The following is a 16,081-nucleotide window of genomic DNA, read 5'->3' as shown; positions in this document are numbered from 1 at the left end:
TGCAGTCTAATATTAGTTAAAACAACCTGATTTAATGCAATTTCAGTCAGATTTCTACCCTGCACATATGTCAATCACATGCATACAGCAATCGGCATAGGCTGCTAGACATAAAGAAAACCTATGGTGCGTTCATATGCATGGGGAAAAATGTTCCAACCAATCGGATTTTGTTGTTGAGTGGTGTGGTGAATCTTGGGCAGTTCAGTGTTGCTAGTTTAGCACGCTAGTTGAGGCAGCCGTGGCCTACTGGTTAGCGCTTCGGACTTGTAACCGGAGGGTTGCCGGTTCAAACCCCTACCAGTAGGTGCGGCTGAAGTGCCCTTGAGCAAGGCACCTAACTCCTCACTGCTCCCCAAGCGCTGCTGTTGTTGCAGGCAGCTCACTGCCGGTATTAGTGTGTGCTTCACCTCACTGTGTGTTCACTGTGTGCTGAGTGTGTTTCACTAATTCACGGATTGGGATAAATGCAGAGACCAAATTTCCCTCACGGGATCAAAAGAGTATATATACTTATACTTATACTTAGTAAACCATAGGCAGAGAATGGGATTCCCGCTAGCATGCTAGCTAGCTTTGTATGCTAAGCTAAGCAAAAAAATGAACATATAATCATATTGCTTATTACAAAACAAAATGTTAATGTTTGTACATGAAACAGTTTGTATGAATTACCCAAAATTCCCAGTTAATTCCCGTAAATTTCCATTAATTCCCATAATTTCCTTTAATTCCATGGAAATTTCCCATTTGGAATATTTCCAAAATACCCCAGCTTAACTTCCCATGGTAAATTTCCAGAAATTTACCGGAAATTTCCGCCCCTTTGCAACCCTAATCATAGCCAGGTGTAGCAGATATGTTTTTGCTATGATTGTGAGATTGTATTAAGAGATTGTACTCTGTATTTTTTTTTTCTGAACTGTGCCTCCACAAATCTTCCCAACTATTCGATTCCATGAATTGAAGAATTCTAGTGCAAAAGCCATATCCTGCATACATTACAAGAATGTACTATATTAAAGGGATGTCTTATTGTCATTAATGCACAATGGAGAACTGAAATGAATGGATTAATGTGTATAAAGATATGCCCATGTATATCACCTAAATTATTTTTGATTTATTTTGAAGTTTGTATATGTTCAGCTGGGTTGAAAGCCAGCCAGCCAGCCATTCAGTCTGAAAGCCTGGACTTGAACAATATTGTCTGGTACCATACAGAAAGACCTTGACCGCCCATACATAGATACTACTGTGATTCAGCTGCTAGTCTTCACAGAGTTGTCATCAAAGGCAAGCTCTTTTTGTGTCAAGGTCAGTGGCATTTTGTGATGCCCCTCCAAAACATGTTTAAACTCTCTCTTGGTAGTGATGAGAATGTACATATAGTTTTTTTTTATGTGTCTGTGCTGTATAGTGCCTCCGCTTGACCTTTGCACTAATGGTGAACCTGGAGATTTGGCCAATCAATCTGGACACAAGTTTTCTGCTGTTTGATCGGCTGTTGCCTAACTGTGCCTTCATTTTATTTTAGCTTGTGATGATTTTTTTCCCCTTTCTTACACTTTGCTCTACAAGAGTTGAATCTTTGCCTGGCAAATGGTTGTATTTCTCAGTCAGTTTCTTACTAGCATATGAAAGTTTTTCTCTCTTCTGAAACTATGTTACACTGGGACTGTAGGGTCAACAAGAGAGTGCAGTGTGTGTGTGTGTGTGCATGTGTGTGTGCGAGCGTGAGTATGCGCATGCATGTGTGTATGTATGTGTGTGTATGTGTAACTTGTAAATCTCTGTATATAGTGCAAAGGGCTGTTAATTATGTGACACTGTTAAAAGAAATTCCAAATTTATTAAGACAATCTTTGTCAACATAAGTTAGCACAGTTGTGTTTCTTTTGTGCTATATCATTCTGTGATCAACACATGCCAAAAATTATTAGATGCCCCTTGAATATTTGTTATGAAGTGTACCCCATGTATTGTTTTTCAAATTTGGACCATTTAAATTGTCATGTTGTGTCATTCAGTTGCAATAACTGTTTACTGTTGCTATTTACTGCTGTAAATAAATATCTTATGAAGATTTTTCTTTGTTTGGCGTTTTTTTTTTTATGCTTGAAGAGGAAACAAGGGTAATGGCACACCAAACCAAACCTAATGGAGGTGTGGTAGCTTGCTTTAGGGGCAGCCGTGGCCTGCTGGTTAGTGCTTCGGACCTGTAACCGGAGGGTTGCCGGTTCGAACCCCGACCAGTAGGCACGGCTGAAGTGCCCTTGAGCACTCACTGCTCCCCGCTGTTGTTTCAGGCAGCTTACTGCTCCGGGATTAGTGTGTGCTTTACCTCACTGTGTGCTGAGTGTGTTTCACTAATTCACGGATTGGGATAAATGCAGAGACCAAATTTCCCTCACAGGATCAAAAGAGTATATACTTATACTTACTTCACACTAGATGGCGATGTTTCTCAGTAGTGACATTCTTACTGTAAGTATATTGGAGTTGGTTGAGTTTGCTGGTGCATGCAGCTACCTATTGCCATTCATAGTTTATTGTATTAGTTTACATAATTAGCACATTCTTAGAGCTTACAAATTTAACACTGAAATTTGGAATTTAACAAGCAGTCACACCATCATGTAGACTCAAATACAACTGTAGATTAAGTTAGTAGGGAAATGTGATGAAAGTCATTGCCCTGTATCATTTGTAGCTTCCAAGACACTTAGACTAGATCATTCCTCAACTGATGGTAGCAAACGATTTCATGTTGCAATGCAATATTGGGAATAACCTGGATGATTACAGTGCCATCACACATCTGTTTGTCAGTGCATAGCACATTCAGCAGAATGTGCCAAGTAGGTCTACTGCCATTTATGCCCTGACAATTAAATCTCTTGTATATTTTTAATGTAGTTGCGTTCTGTGCACAGCTGGAGTATGGTAATCCAGCACATGGTGCAATGTACTGTGTAAGTCTTTCAAAACCTCAGAACTACCTGAGCGAGGCGCTCGAGGCTCACTGTAAAATGGCAGTTTGAAACAGGGAAGGCTCCCGCCTGTTTACCATCCTATAGGTTCTCATTCCACCTCCTCTCCTCTCCAGCCTCTCCCTCCCCGTCTTCTCGTGATGCTGCCCTTCTGTCTTGGTACCATTCACACAGGAGATTGAAAGTGGACGCGGAGCGTTTACGACAACGACATTGTTTACTTGTGCTGGTAGGTCACACCTTTGTCATAGCGCATTCATTCTAAAAGGTGCTCAAATGTCAGTATTATTTAAATAAAAAAAAGCCTATGGTTTTCTGCGAGCCGATAGAAAACAACAGACAATCTCGCATTTGTGAAGGCAAGATAAACTGGTGTATGCGCATCATCTCCTTTTAGCTAAACATTTGTTGAACGTGTATGCTTTTTTTTAATGCAGTGACGCATCGCAGGTAAAATGTAATCTGCTCACCTTGTGCTAATAGCTTTTGATTATAGTAGGGATCTTATGTTTAAAATGTCGATTCAACGATAAGCCTCTGGCGTTGTTGTTTGTGTAAGTATAAAACTGAATTGGTACATTGTATCTATGTTAATGTGTTTATCGTTATTTTTTGCTTCTTTACCTGAGACATCCATGATTGGCAATCATGCGTGCATGCGCGCGCGTGAGTGTGTTTGTGTGGAGAAGCTGCATGTTGTCCATGCCACTGAAGCTGTCTTAATTCTCAGTTTGGCGAAAAACACGTTAGCCATGTCGAAGGGATGTTCAGTGGCGTCCTAGACTAGTTAGTGGCTAATTTGGTCCATGCCTAAGGGAACCCATACCAACACGAAATCTCATGCATGAAGGAGGTTAAGCAGAACTATTGCTCAGTATTACTATGTGCTTGCGGGTTTACACCGCCATGATTGGTATCAGTTCGGGTACAGTTTCTGTGTGGTTCAATGGATTTTTCAATGGCAAATTCATAATTCTAAAGTTTGTCGTTTTTGAAGTTTTAATTTAGTTAGCAGAACTAGTTCCTCCCTCTAATCTAAGCTTTAACATGCTATGATATCTATCTGACTATATCTAAACTCAGTATACTCAATTTAATAGTTAATGGACAACCTCTCACAAAGAGTTAGTATGTAGTTTTAAGTTATACTTATATAAAGGATTAGGTTTAGTCTATTGTCTAGTAGTAGTATCAAGTAATGCAAAAGACATGGAAATATCAAGAAAAGGTCTCTGGACACTCTCATACATTTCATCACCCTATTTCCCAAAAACATTATCCACAGAACCCCCCCTTTCTCCTCTCTTTCTCTGTGTCTCTGTGAGCAAATTATGCCTTTTCATCTAATTACTGAAAGAAGCAGTGGTAATAGGCCCATTTTCATAATCGCTTCTCTGTATTAATAGATGCTGAGACTCCTTTGTGAGAAATGAATTTGCCAAGGCAATGGCGCGGTTCTAAGAGTGCACAGAAAGGTGAACTCGATGTTCTCAAAACGGTGTTCCAGCTCATTTACTGAAATTCAACTGTTTTTTTGTTTTGCTTTTCTCGATGGTAATGTTGCTTTTGGGGGATGACGGCTGTGTCTGTTTTGTACTGCAGAAAACCACCAATCTGTTCTTTGATGATGATAAAATTATTATAATGTTGGTGAAGACATTCTGACTCTCAAATGCAGCATATTTATAAGTACAGGGAAAAACGGGTATATTTGATTAATTTTCAGTGTTAGGATTTGCTTGGGAGCAGAATAATTTCAGACAGTGTGGCCTAGAAAGAAGTGTCAAAATTCCCAAGGCAACAGACTCTGGTCACTGTTTCTGCATCTGCGGTAGAGAGTGAAGGCAGGAATTGAGCTGTGCCAGTGAAAAACGTAGGAACTACGCAAACCGCATGAATCAGGTCTGGACATGTGGTCATGTTTTGGTCATTTTTCACCTCTGAAGCTGTGAAGCTTACAGGCGCAGGTCAGGACCGTCTCCCCCCTCCTCTGTGTTTGGCTCTTGGACAGGTGGCCTGAGACGTGCCCCAGATAGGGCGAAACATTTTTTATGTCTGGGGAAAGGCAGGGTATTTGTTATTGTAGTATGGTTTGTGTCAAGAGTTCCTCCTGGACCCTGGTAGTCAACTTGACAGCCTTGTGTCCAGCAGGTAATTATCTGAGTTCATTAATTACCTCCACTGCTGAGGTGAAGGTAGGAAGTAACGATTTTTTTCTACCACTTAATCTTGAAGAAAGGATTAAAAATAAACTAATTAAAAAATAATGTCTTTGCTAAAAAGAAAAGGTGAAAGTCAATTTAGTCTTGAGCATAGCGATAATTCCCTGAATTGAAATATCAGTGCTGGAAATGTTTTAGAGTGCCAAATAAATGCTATCACCAAAACAGAGGCATGACTAGTGCTGTTGGTGGCCATTAGGTTGCTTTAGCAAGTGGGACACAGTCCATGAGCTGTTTCTCTTGTGGGGTGGGCTCACTGAAACGGTTGCAGTGATATGGAGGGAGCACGGCTGCCTTACAGGCCTGCAGGAGTTCACAGCTGGCAGACCACCACAGTCACAGGCAGACACGTTCCTACTTTCATCCACAAAGCAATGATTCAGCCGGCGGGAATGTCAGCGGCTAGTGGCCAGTCTAGTATAGGACCGGCCTGTCGAGAAATACCAAAACACATACGTGTAGCTATAATTAGAAAGCTGTTAGTTCCGTTCTCTCTCTCTCTCTCTCTCTCTCTCTCTCAGTCAACCTCCCTCGTTCTCCCACTCCATATCTTTTTAAGCCCCTCTCACTGTTGTTCTTTTTCTACCAGTCTCCTCTCTGTAGGCCTATCTCTCTGTTCAGCAGTGTGTCCATCTTTCTCTCTGCTGTTGTTTCTTTTCACATTCCCTTTTAATATTCCCCTTCATTCTTGTAGTATTGTAACAAGTGACCAAATATAGTACAACCACTGGTCATCATTGTGCTGCCTGTGTATAATATTCTTACATAACACTGAATTAGCTGTTTCTATCACATTCATGGATTACACAGGTCACTGTGTTACACAGTTGTAGTTGTATAGGCACATCATTCTATTATAAGAAATATTCTTTCTGCTCTATGATATTCTTATACGTAGTTGTTTTCAGTACTAGACATGAATAATCTTATAATTTAATGAATGTTTATATAATTCCCATAATATGTCTTTCTTTATTAGCTTTTGATTGGCTTATTTTTTATGCATGCTATTGATGAAAGGGTGCTGAGAAGATCTCTACTCTCTGGTTTTGAGGGGATGGGCCTTAGCACAGTGTTGCTGTGGGATGAGCTGTAACAGGCTGTTGACTTGCTGCTCATCTTGACTGAGAGCGGCTGGTCCAGGAGACCAGAGGCGATGAAGGGCTGGCGATAGAGACGGGGTGAGGCTGAGTGGAGAGAGGAGGAGGATGGGGGGAGGTGGGGTTGAGAAGGGGGTGCGGCCCCCTGTTTAATATTTCATGAGGTTCCTCCTCCAGTTTAGTGCCCAGAGACCACGCAGCAGTCGTTATCAATGTTCACGTGAGCAGGGGAGCGGAGGGGGGCTTGTCACAAGGGACATGCTTAGGGCGGACATGTACACACACACACACACACACACACACACACACACACACACACACACACACACACACACAAATACACATGCCACATGCACCTATATATATATATATATATATATACACACAATGATTGTATGCTCACACACACACATACAATGTCATGATACACCTGCCAATAGAAACAAACACACGTGTACACACACATGCACGCACATACACACAACACAGATATGGTTCACTCGCCCATGTTGTCCCAGAAGGTTACATTGTATGATTAGTGAGCAGGTGCTGTGGGCCTGAGCTTTGAACACAGGCTGGGGGAGTGTGCGTGTGTGTGTGTGTGTGGGGGGGGGGGGCTACTCTGTCAAGCCGTTAAGGCCGTAAATTACCTCTGCTGAAGAAAACCTCTTCATCAGCAGGAGCAGGAGGCTGGACAAATACAGACAGAAAAAGGGAGAGAGGAGAAAGGAGAGGAAGACATACACAAGAAGACTGCAGACAGCAGCAGAGTGCCACAGATCGCTGAGGAGAGAGAACAAAAACAATAGAGAGGAAAGTGGAGAGAGAAGTAGAGGGTCAGAGAAAAAGAGATAGAGGAAAAGAGGAAGGAACCGCCAAAGCCAGAGTGATATCTTGAAAGGCTGCAGCAGCATGGAGGCAGTCAGAGATCGGCCATGTGTGTACAGTATGTGTGTGTCTCAGGCAGCCATTGTGTGCTGTAGACATGAGCGTGCCACATCCAGAGAAGAGAGGGAGACATCTATCAGCTTGTCTCTCGGTCGCCAGAAGGGGGTCTCCCGTTCAACCATCTCCTGCTGTGCATTAAGGGAGGGAGCAAAAAGTGGAGCGTACGCATGCTGTGTGTGTGTGTGTGTGTGTGTGTGTGTGTGTGTGTGTGTGTGTGTACCGCCAAAGCCAGAGTGATATCTTGAAAGGCTGCAGCAGCATGGGAGGCAGTCAGAGATCGGCCATGTGTGTACAGTATGTGTGTGTCTCAGGCAGCCATTGTGTGCTGTAGACATGAGCGTGCCACATCCAGAGAAGAGAGGGAGACATCTATCAGCTTGTCTCTCGGTCGCCAGAAGGGGGGGTCCCGTTCAACCATCTCCTGCTGTGCATTAAGGGAGGGAGCAAAAAGTGGAGCGTACGCATGCTGTGTGTGTGTGTGTGTGTGTGTGTGTGTGTGTGTGTGTGTGTATGTATGTGTGTGTGTGTTTGTGTGTGTGTGTGTGTGTGTGTGTGTGTGTGTGTGTGTGTGTGTGTTAACCACTGCTTCCTGTGCCAAAGAGGGCTAACATCAGTAGGGAGAGGCATGATAGAGGAGGAGGAGGACACCACAGACAAGAGCCTCCACCAACTTCTTCCTCACAGGGTCTCAGCATGGAGGCAATTGGGGAGATTTTGTTCCCTACTCCCTGGCCAGAGGGCTGCTTCAGCGAGTACAGAGTGCCTAGGTGCTGTTTGCTGCTGCAGTGCTTGATGCTCGTGTTGTAAGACCACTTGTTGTTTACCTGTGAAAAGCAAAATGCTAAGCTGCGTTGGAGTTGCTTAATAAGTAGGTTTCTGGAGCTGTACAAAAAACTCAGGTGGCTTGTTTATGTTTTGAAATGGCAGTTTCCTTTGTGGCACAATATGCTCAGTTGAAATGTCTGTTGGTTCTATTTTTTTGTGAAGTTTCAAAATGCAGTTGGTGTGCCTACAGACTTAATATGGAGAGTCCTTTTGCTAAAATTTGTCCATCACACGTACAGTATGCACTGCTTAGCTCAAGTGTGTGTGTATGTCTGGCTATTTTTACATTGTAAACATATTTTCTATGTTTGCCAATGAGCCTGGAATGGCAAGGTGGAATAGATGCAAAAGAGATTTCATTTAAGTCAGATTATAAAATTGAATGGCTGATTGCAGGGTAGCTTCAGCCAAATATGAAGTATAGAGATTTCCCTTCCCAGAGAGAGAGAGAGAGAGAGATCTCACTACTGAGAAATAACGGATAGACCCATTTTTTACCTCAGACACTAGCGACCTTTCTCTTTAAAGACAGATGTCGCGGGAGGGTTCCCCTCTAATGGACATTGGATATCCACTCACCACCATGGACTGTGGAGGTTTCCTGGAAGAGGGTCCAAGCTTCTGGTCCAGACTTCCCTTCCCATCCCCTCTTGACAGATTGAGGTCCCTGTCCCCTTGGCAACCTCTCTCTGGCTGCCGCCTCCGTTCACTGGGCTAATGCATTCAAATGGGCGCTTTTAGAAACCATTTGCAGCACAGATTCTTTCTTCCTAGACTAGAGGCTGATGGAGGTGACTGTAGCGTGCTCTGTCTGTGAGCGTCTATTGCTTCTTCTGCTCCACGTGGATTCATGGAAGTCTTGAGTAGCAGAGAGCTCCTTTTGACATTCACAAGGCTCACCAGCAGAATTTTAAATATTGAAGTCACTACAGCATGGATCTCTGCCTGTGTCAAATACAAGTAAACAACAGCAATGCTCAGGACTGTGCCTCAGTCTAAGCCATCCATCTTGCTTGTTTCCTTCCTACCAAGGTCTCTCAGATCTCTCTTTTTCTCCCTCGGTTAAAGAGAGGGATTGATCTTGACAGCGGTCCACAAAGGGAAGCATCTTATGGGGGGAGTGCCCGCTGGTCAGATAGGTGTCTGTGCTGATTTTCCTGGGCCTGTATTGATTCTGGCCTTGACTGATGCAGGTGTTCGGCTTTCACTGTGTGGGAAGGAGAGTGGAGGGGTCTATTACCCTGTGTTTGCTGCAGTTTAAATGCAGCACAGCATACTTGGTGTGCAAGGGGGCCTTGGGTCAAAGCCTGGTGAATAGGAAATCATCGCTCATAGACTGCCATGTTAAGATGGTGTGCAATTTTGGTTTGCTGTAAGGGCTTAATAGATGGTCTGTACACTAGCGCTGTTATGCAAATTGAGTTTGCAAATGCTCTTTGCAAATACACAGGGCCCTAGGGGGACATTTCCCACAATGGAAATGAGTGATAGCAATCAGATTCTTCATTTTTCACAAAAAAAAGGTGAAAAGAAATAAAGCAAGCAGAGAATAGAATAGATAGATAGATAGATAGATAGATAGATACTTTATTGATCCCCAAGGGGAAATTCAAAATAATAGCGAGAGAGACAGAGAGTATGTTGTGTAACATAATCTTGTATGCTGTCATGCCCAGAGATTGCACGGAGGTTGGGGGCCGTGGGATGGGCAGGGTCTGTTAACTGAGTTCTGATTGATTAGCCAGCACGGTGTTGAGGCAGTGCTGAGGTGGCACTTGTTTCACTTGGCTGGCATCCTGCAGGGCCAGTACAGTCTGTGTTCTAAGGCTTTGTCGCACATATATCTAAAGCCCTGTTTCCAAGTACTCCTGCAAGTGAGAGCAATGAGGTCAATACTCTGTGTGTGTATATATGTGTGTGTGTGTGTGTGTGTGTGTGTGTGTGTGTGTGTGTGTGTGTGTGTGTGTGTGTGTGTGTGTGTGTGTGTGATGCCCATGAGATGAGCTGGTGTAAGTGTCCTGTCAGCAAATCACTACGAAGTTCCTGGTAAAAATGAAGGTCGAAAACAAGCCCAGTGCCCATGACGATGCCCCGTCTGTGTGACTGTCATCTTTAGATCTATTGCCCTTTTTTTGACCTCTCTCCATGCAGGCATGTTTTGCATAGTGACGTTTGTGTCTTTGATGTAGACATGCCCATGTGAGGTAGATCCACAAGGTGTTATATTTTGACAGGACAGGGTAATTTCAAAAATGCATCCATATAAATAGACTGAAGTCTTTACATGTGTTATCTGACATGATAAGGAAGAGCCGAGAGCTCCTTGGTGGTCCGTCTTGTGCCTCTCTATACAGTGCAGAGGTGCAAAGCCACAGCTGGGTTATCAGAAGTTACTCTCCAGTCTTGGGAAGTGTGCCCTGGGGACGAGTGAGTGTGATTTATACGAGGAGAGGAGTGGTGAGAGGACATGTGTGAGGAGAGGGGGTCAGTCGCCCAGGCTGAAGTGGGTGTGAAGGCCCGGGAGAAACTGACAGCTGTAGAGTGTCTGAGTAGCTCCCCTAAGGAGGAAGTGAAGTCATTACAGCAAAATAAAAATAGATGTATTGTATAAGGTATTTACTGCACAGGGCTGTACATCAAGTGCACTTTACTGTTTCTATCTCCCCCAGTGCTTTACCCAACTACACTGGCTGTAGTTCTGGCTTTTATTTCAGTGTGCATTAAACCATAAAAATGGATAAAAAAAATAATAATAATATAATTAAATAAGAATTAAGGTATTTTTCATACAAATATTTTTGTGAACATAACATTTTGCAGTGATGGTGAGACACTGAAATGATCTCTGAATTGATCTATTTTTGTCCAAAGCCATTAAACTGTAAGTTCTAGTCTTTTGTGCTTTCAGTGTCCGCAGAAAACGCAATCAAGCACTTCAGGAATGCTGGTTAGGAGGACTAATGCATGAGTGTTGAATGGTAGGCCTATAGTCAGATTGAAATGCAATGCCATTTCATAGACACAGACCCTGCCTCTACCATAATGGCTCCATAGTGGCTCTGAAGATGTTTTATTGATGGGCCAGAAAGAGGTCAGTCAAGGATACACTCGGTGGTCTTTTGCAGGAAGATGGCATCTGGAATGAGGACCGATGCCCAGACCTCCCCCGTGACCTTGGCTGGGATGAGCAGTTGATGGATGGGATGGAGGAGGAGGAAGATTAGGAGGACAGGGGGGGCAGAGAGGAGGGGAAGATGCACTTACATGTTGTAAAAATATCTGTATGAGGTGCACAGATTGAGACTGGGTTGTCCAATAGTTGTTGGATCCATAGCAACAGAAACCGAGTAAAGACAAACTTACTTAAATACTTCAAATGTATACTCCTATGACCTGGATAAGGTGGAGGTGTAATTACCCATTGCAAAAGCATGCAGGACAGTGTGTGTGCTCTGTGGGGGGACTAGCTCAGAGAGCAGGCCTGATCCTGCCCCCGGGCCTGAGCTGAGTTCTGCTGAATATGGTGTGCCCAGTGTGAACCCATTTTACTGCTTAGTGTGTGCTCACCTCTAGCTGAAAAGTCCTGATGAAGGGGAGGCTTTTAATGTAAAGATGGATGGTATTTACATTTAGCAGACTGCCAGGGGGAGGCTGTGTTGTATGACCTGATAGACTAGAAATGTTTCGCTTCGATTAAGAGAAAATAGCTTGGACAATGGACATCAAATGTGTCTTTGAGTGTGTTTGCCAGCATGTGTGCATGTTTATAAGTGCAGTGTTGGTGTCTATGTGTCAGTGTGTGTGTGTGTGTGGGTGTCTATTTGTCAATGTGTGTGTGAGAGAGAGAGAGAGAGTGTGTGTGTGTATTTGTGAGTGCATGCAAGAGCAATCAGACCCTATTTGTTGTTAATCAGCAGCAGAGGCTGACTTGAGAGTATCCAAATGCATCCGTCACCCCCAAACAAATCAACACACAGACCCAGTTCAGCCGCTGCAGGTTACCAATTGGACCAGGGAGAATGTCATTTCTCTCGATCAGGCCAAGGCCGAGCCTCTAACCCCAAAAAGCACCTCCATTTTAAATTGTGCCTTTTTCCTCTGACTGCCTGTAATGAATGTTAGATGTCTGCTGGCTCTGAATTGTGCTCCCAGAGAATTGTGGTGTATTGGAAAGTCAGCCTGTCTCCTAACTGGCATGCTGAATATCAACAAATGCTTCATCTGCCGGTTCACAGGTTCTTTAGCCTTTTGATCTTTATCCAAATAGTATACATGTTGCTGACAAATTGGTGTGCTTGTGTTCCCCTGTCGTGCACATAAATCTGCTGGCAAAAAGTCCACTCATGTTCTGGCAAGTGGGCAGGATGCATCAAAGACTCGAGATGCCCTCGGTCGAGACGAACCGCTGATGGATTGCCTCTCCTACCGCAATGCTATGTGTTCGTGACACTGCATTAGAATCGACTGTGAGCTGGTCCCAGGATGTGGCCAGGACTGTCACCTAGGCATGATTAATTGATCTATCAGCGTAGCTCTTGATGCAGAGGTTCAGGTTATGCCTGTTCAGATATTGCTGGGCTCTACTCCCCTTGGTGTGTGTGTGTGTGTGTGTGTGTGTGTGTGTGTGTGTGTGTGTGTGTGTGTGTGTGACCTAAAAGAAAGTGAGTGGACATTCGTTCAACTGATGTCTGATGTCTGAGTTTAGACACAGAAAAGATTCTGTTTAAGAGTCTTAACAGTGAAAGGAATTTTTAATTTGTGTGGTAGGCCCACTGTTGTGTGTGTGTGTGTGTGTGTGTGTGTGTGTGTGTAACCTAAAAAAAAGTGAGTGGGCATTCGTTCAACTGATTCTGAGTTTATACACGGAAAAGAAATTGAAGTCTGTTTAAGAGTCTTAACAGTGAAAGGAATTTTTCATTTGTGTGGTAGGCTGTTGTATGTTCAATCTAATTAACTGCCTGTGTTTACCTTCAAGACTGCTACCAGCAGCTGATGACTACATCAAATATATTTGCCAGATGCCTGAAATAGAGCAAAAGTTTACAAAGCAATTCGATATCACTTATTACAGATCTTTCTCACAGTAATTTCTCAACAGCTCAACTAATCCATTGGCTGAAGTAATCAATGGGAATAAAGTCTGAACACCAGTCTGCTATGACGTAATCGAGAATCACTGATAGCTAATGTAAAAAAAGAAAGAATATACCATCCATTACTTAATAATCAAAGAGGTATTCATGTAAATCTGCACTCAAATACATTGTATGATACAGGGGGAAGTATCCAGATGCTGCAGAAGTAGCTTTTCTCGAGGACTGAGCATGTTCAGTGGGACCAATGAGCTCCTGTTATAAGTAGGTCAATTGGAAGATTCTTTGGGCTGAATGGGATATGAGTGCTGCAGAGCATCAGGGATGTGCCTCGCTGGCTGCTGCTTTCATGATTTTTTGGAAGTGCCCTCAGTCCCTCTCCTTGTCAACATCACAGAGGATCTTTATCCTTTGGCGCAATTAGAGATGGCCTTCAATCTGTCTGTGATACTATTTTGTATTTGTAATATAAGTGAAACCACTAACTGGCAAGTTGGAAGACTATTCTGTCTGTTTGCCACATGTTAATCTTTCAGAACAGTTTTATTAGGATTGAAAACATGGATCATCATGATATAGAGGTCTGTTCAAAAACCAAACAATAAAATAGTGTAGAAAGTGTTATGCACATAAAGTCATGAATTATGAATACAGATAAAGCCATGGTGCTTTAAAAGCCCCTGAAACCATGCTTCCTTTTAAAGAACATAGGATTTTTCAGTGCCCCCATACAATTTTTGGCTGAAGATGCATGGATATCCAAACTTATCTTGATTTAATTTCAAATTCATGAAAGTGAATGTGGTAGATAAGGTGTATCTGTGCACTGGGCACAGTCTATAGTGCATCTGACAGTGATTATTTTGACTACATGGTGACAGGCATACTACATGTGACTGACGTGCCTACTCGACAGACAGTTAGTCATGGCCATTGTGATGCGATGACTGACACGCTCTATTACAGAGCATTCGTCATAGCCTGTGCATGATTCAACTCATGATTGAAACTCTTTTAGCGGTGATTCTCTAAACATGTGTTGTGCATTGTTGTAATGGAACCAACCTCTGCTCGGACTTCACCTGAGATGAATTGGCTTTGTTTTGTAAACCCGATTCTAAGCCTGTCTCTTGCTGGTTTTATCCATTTTGATGCAGCTATGGATATTAGCCAGCCAAACCCAGGTGAGCCGGTTTCCTCCTTTCTCTCCACAGTAACTGGACGGTTACGGTGATGACACTCCTGAGGCCGCTGCTCACCCACTCAAAGCCCAGAGACAGGCGGGCAGGCTGTGCCCACCCTATCTGATGGCAACTGGCCAGCTACGTGTGCCTGCTGTTTGTGATGACTGGCATCCGGTGAAAATCCAGAGAATCCCTTCTGAATCCAGCGCCATGCTGATATCATATCTCATTTCTGAGATGAAATGCATTGTGTCTTGGAGTAGGGCTAAAATGTGGGCTGTATGAATCTGACATTTTAATGTTAGATCAAAAAGCTTTGAGGAAAATGTTGAAAAGATAATCCGCTAGGCTTTATTGTAGAGGACTATAACAATGAGTGAGTGAGTGAGTGAGTGAGTGAGTGATTGTGTGTGTGTGTGTGTGTGTGTGTGTGTGTGTGTGTGTGTGTGTGTGTGTGTGTGTGTGTGTGTTTGTGTGTGTGTCAGTTGACCCAGAGACTCATACTGTATTTCAAGATCATTAAATGGAACAAACTGAACTCGTGTTTACTTTTCTCCATCTCATGTAGGAAGCAAAGTAGGTCTTGATATTGCATTGGATCTTTATTTTTGGAATGGCCAACCAATTATATAGTGAACATTGTTTAGTCATGTCAGAAGGATTATCCATTTTATTATGCTGTCTATAGCAAACTACACATATTAACTATTTATTATGCATATTATACTTTATTGACTCTTTTTTGCAATAATGATGTAATGTGGAAGTTATATGACTGCAAAAGTGATATATTGAGTTGAAGCATTGAGTATAAACGCAACAGTTTTGCTTTCTTTCTCTGGGGAATACATTTGAAGGGCTTTTGTTTTGTGTTATGAAACAGGTCTCTTCTGAGATCATCTTTTCTTTTATGCTGCCGGGAAGATTTCTTTCTGTCAAAATCATATTCCTCTTTTGGTGTGTCGTCTTAGCGTAGGTTTCTTTGATTACCGCCCTTCCCCAAAATTGAGTTATGAAAGGGATGAGGCACTTTGAAGATAAAATAATTGTGTTTTTTGTGAGGGTTTGTGTGGGCAATGGTGTAATACATTCACTCAAAATACCAGTGTGGTCTTCCCTTATTTTCTTTTTCAGAATACTCTGACATAGTTCTGCATTTCTGTTTGTCATTTCCTTGGGGAACAGTCCACTGACGAGCCAGTGTGGCACTCGTGTTCTTGTTGCTATAGGGGAGTTTGTAGGGATCTGTGCTATGCTCTATCTTCTACAGTTAGATTATGCTGCATAAACACTACCTGTCCACTACTAACATTAAGTGTCCAGACTTTTGACCACAGAGTATCATTTCACCACACAGCTGGTACTGTGAAGAGTCCCAATGTCTGAATTATCTTATTCTTATTATTCTTATTCTTATTCTTCCGCTAACGCATTTAATGCAGCTTCAAATGTTTAACGTAGAAACTTCATTCAAACTATGTTACGTAGGTCTTACTTAGGACATGGGGGCTTTGTATTTTTCATCTTTGTAACTGTTATACTTTTTAAACTATTAATTAAAAACTATTCAAAATTTCCCCATAGACTGGTTCTCCACGAACTGGCGGTGCGAGAGCGGGATGTCCACGTCGAAGCTGGTCTCGCGCATGTGTGAGGAGTTGTGCGACGTGTCGAAGTAGTCGGGCGCGGAGGGCTGTGGTGGGGGGCGCAGGCTGG

Source organism: Alosa alosa, chromosome 15 (assembly GCF_017589495.1).
Source record: "Alosa alosa isolate M-15738 ecotype Scorff River chromosome 15, AALO_Geno_1.1, whole genome shotgun sequence".
Taxonomy (NCBI): domain Eukaryota; kingdom Metazoa; phylum Chordata; class Actinopteri; order Clupeiformes; family Clupeidae; genus Alosa; species Alosa alosa.
This window is presented reverse-complemented; position numbering follows the sequence as displayed.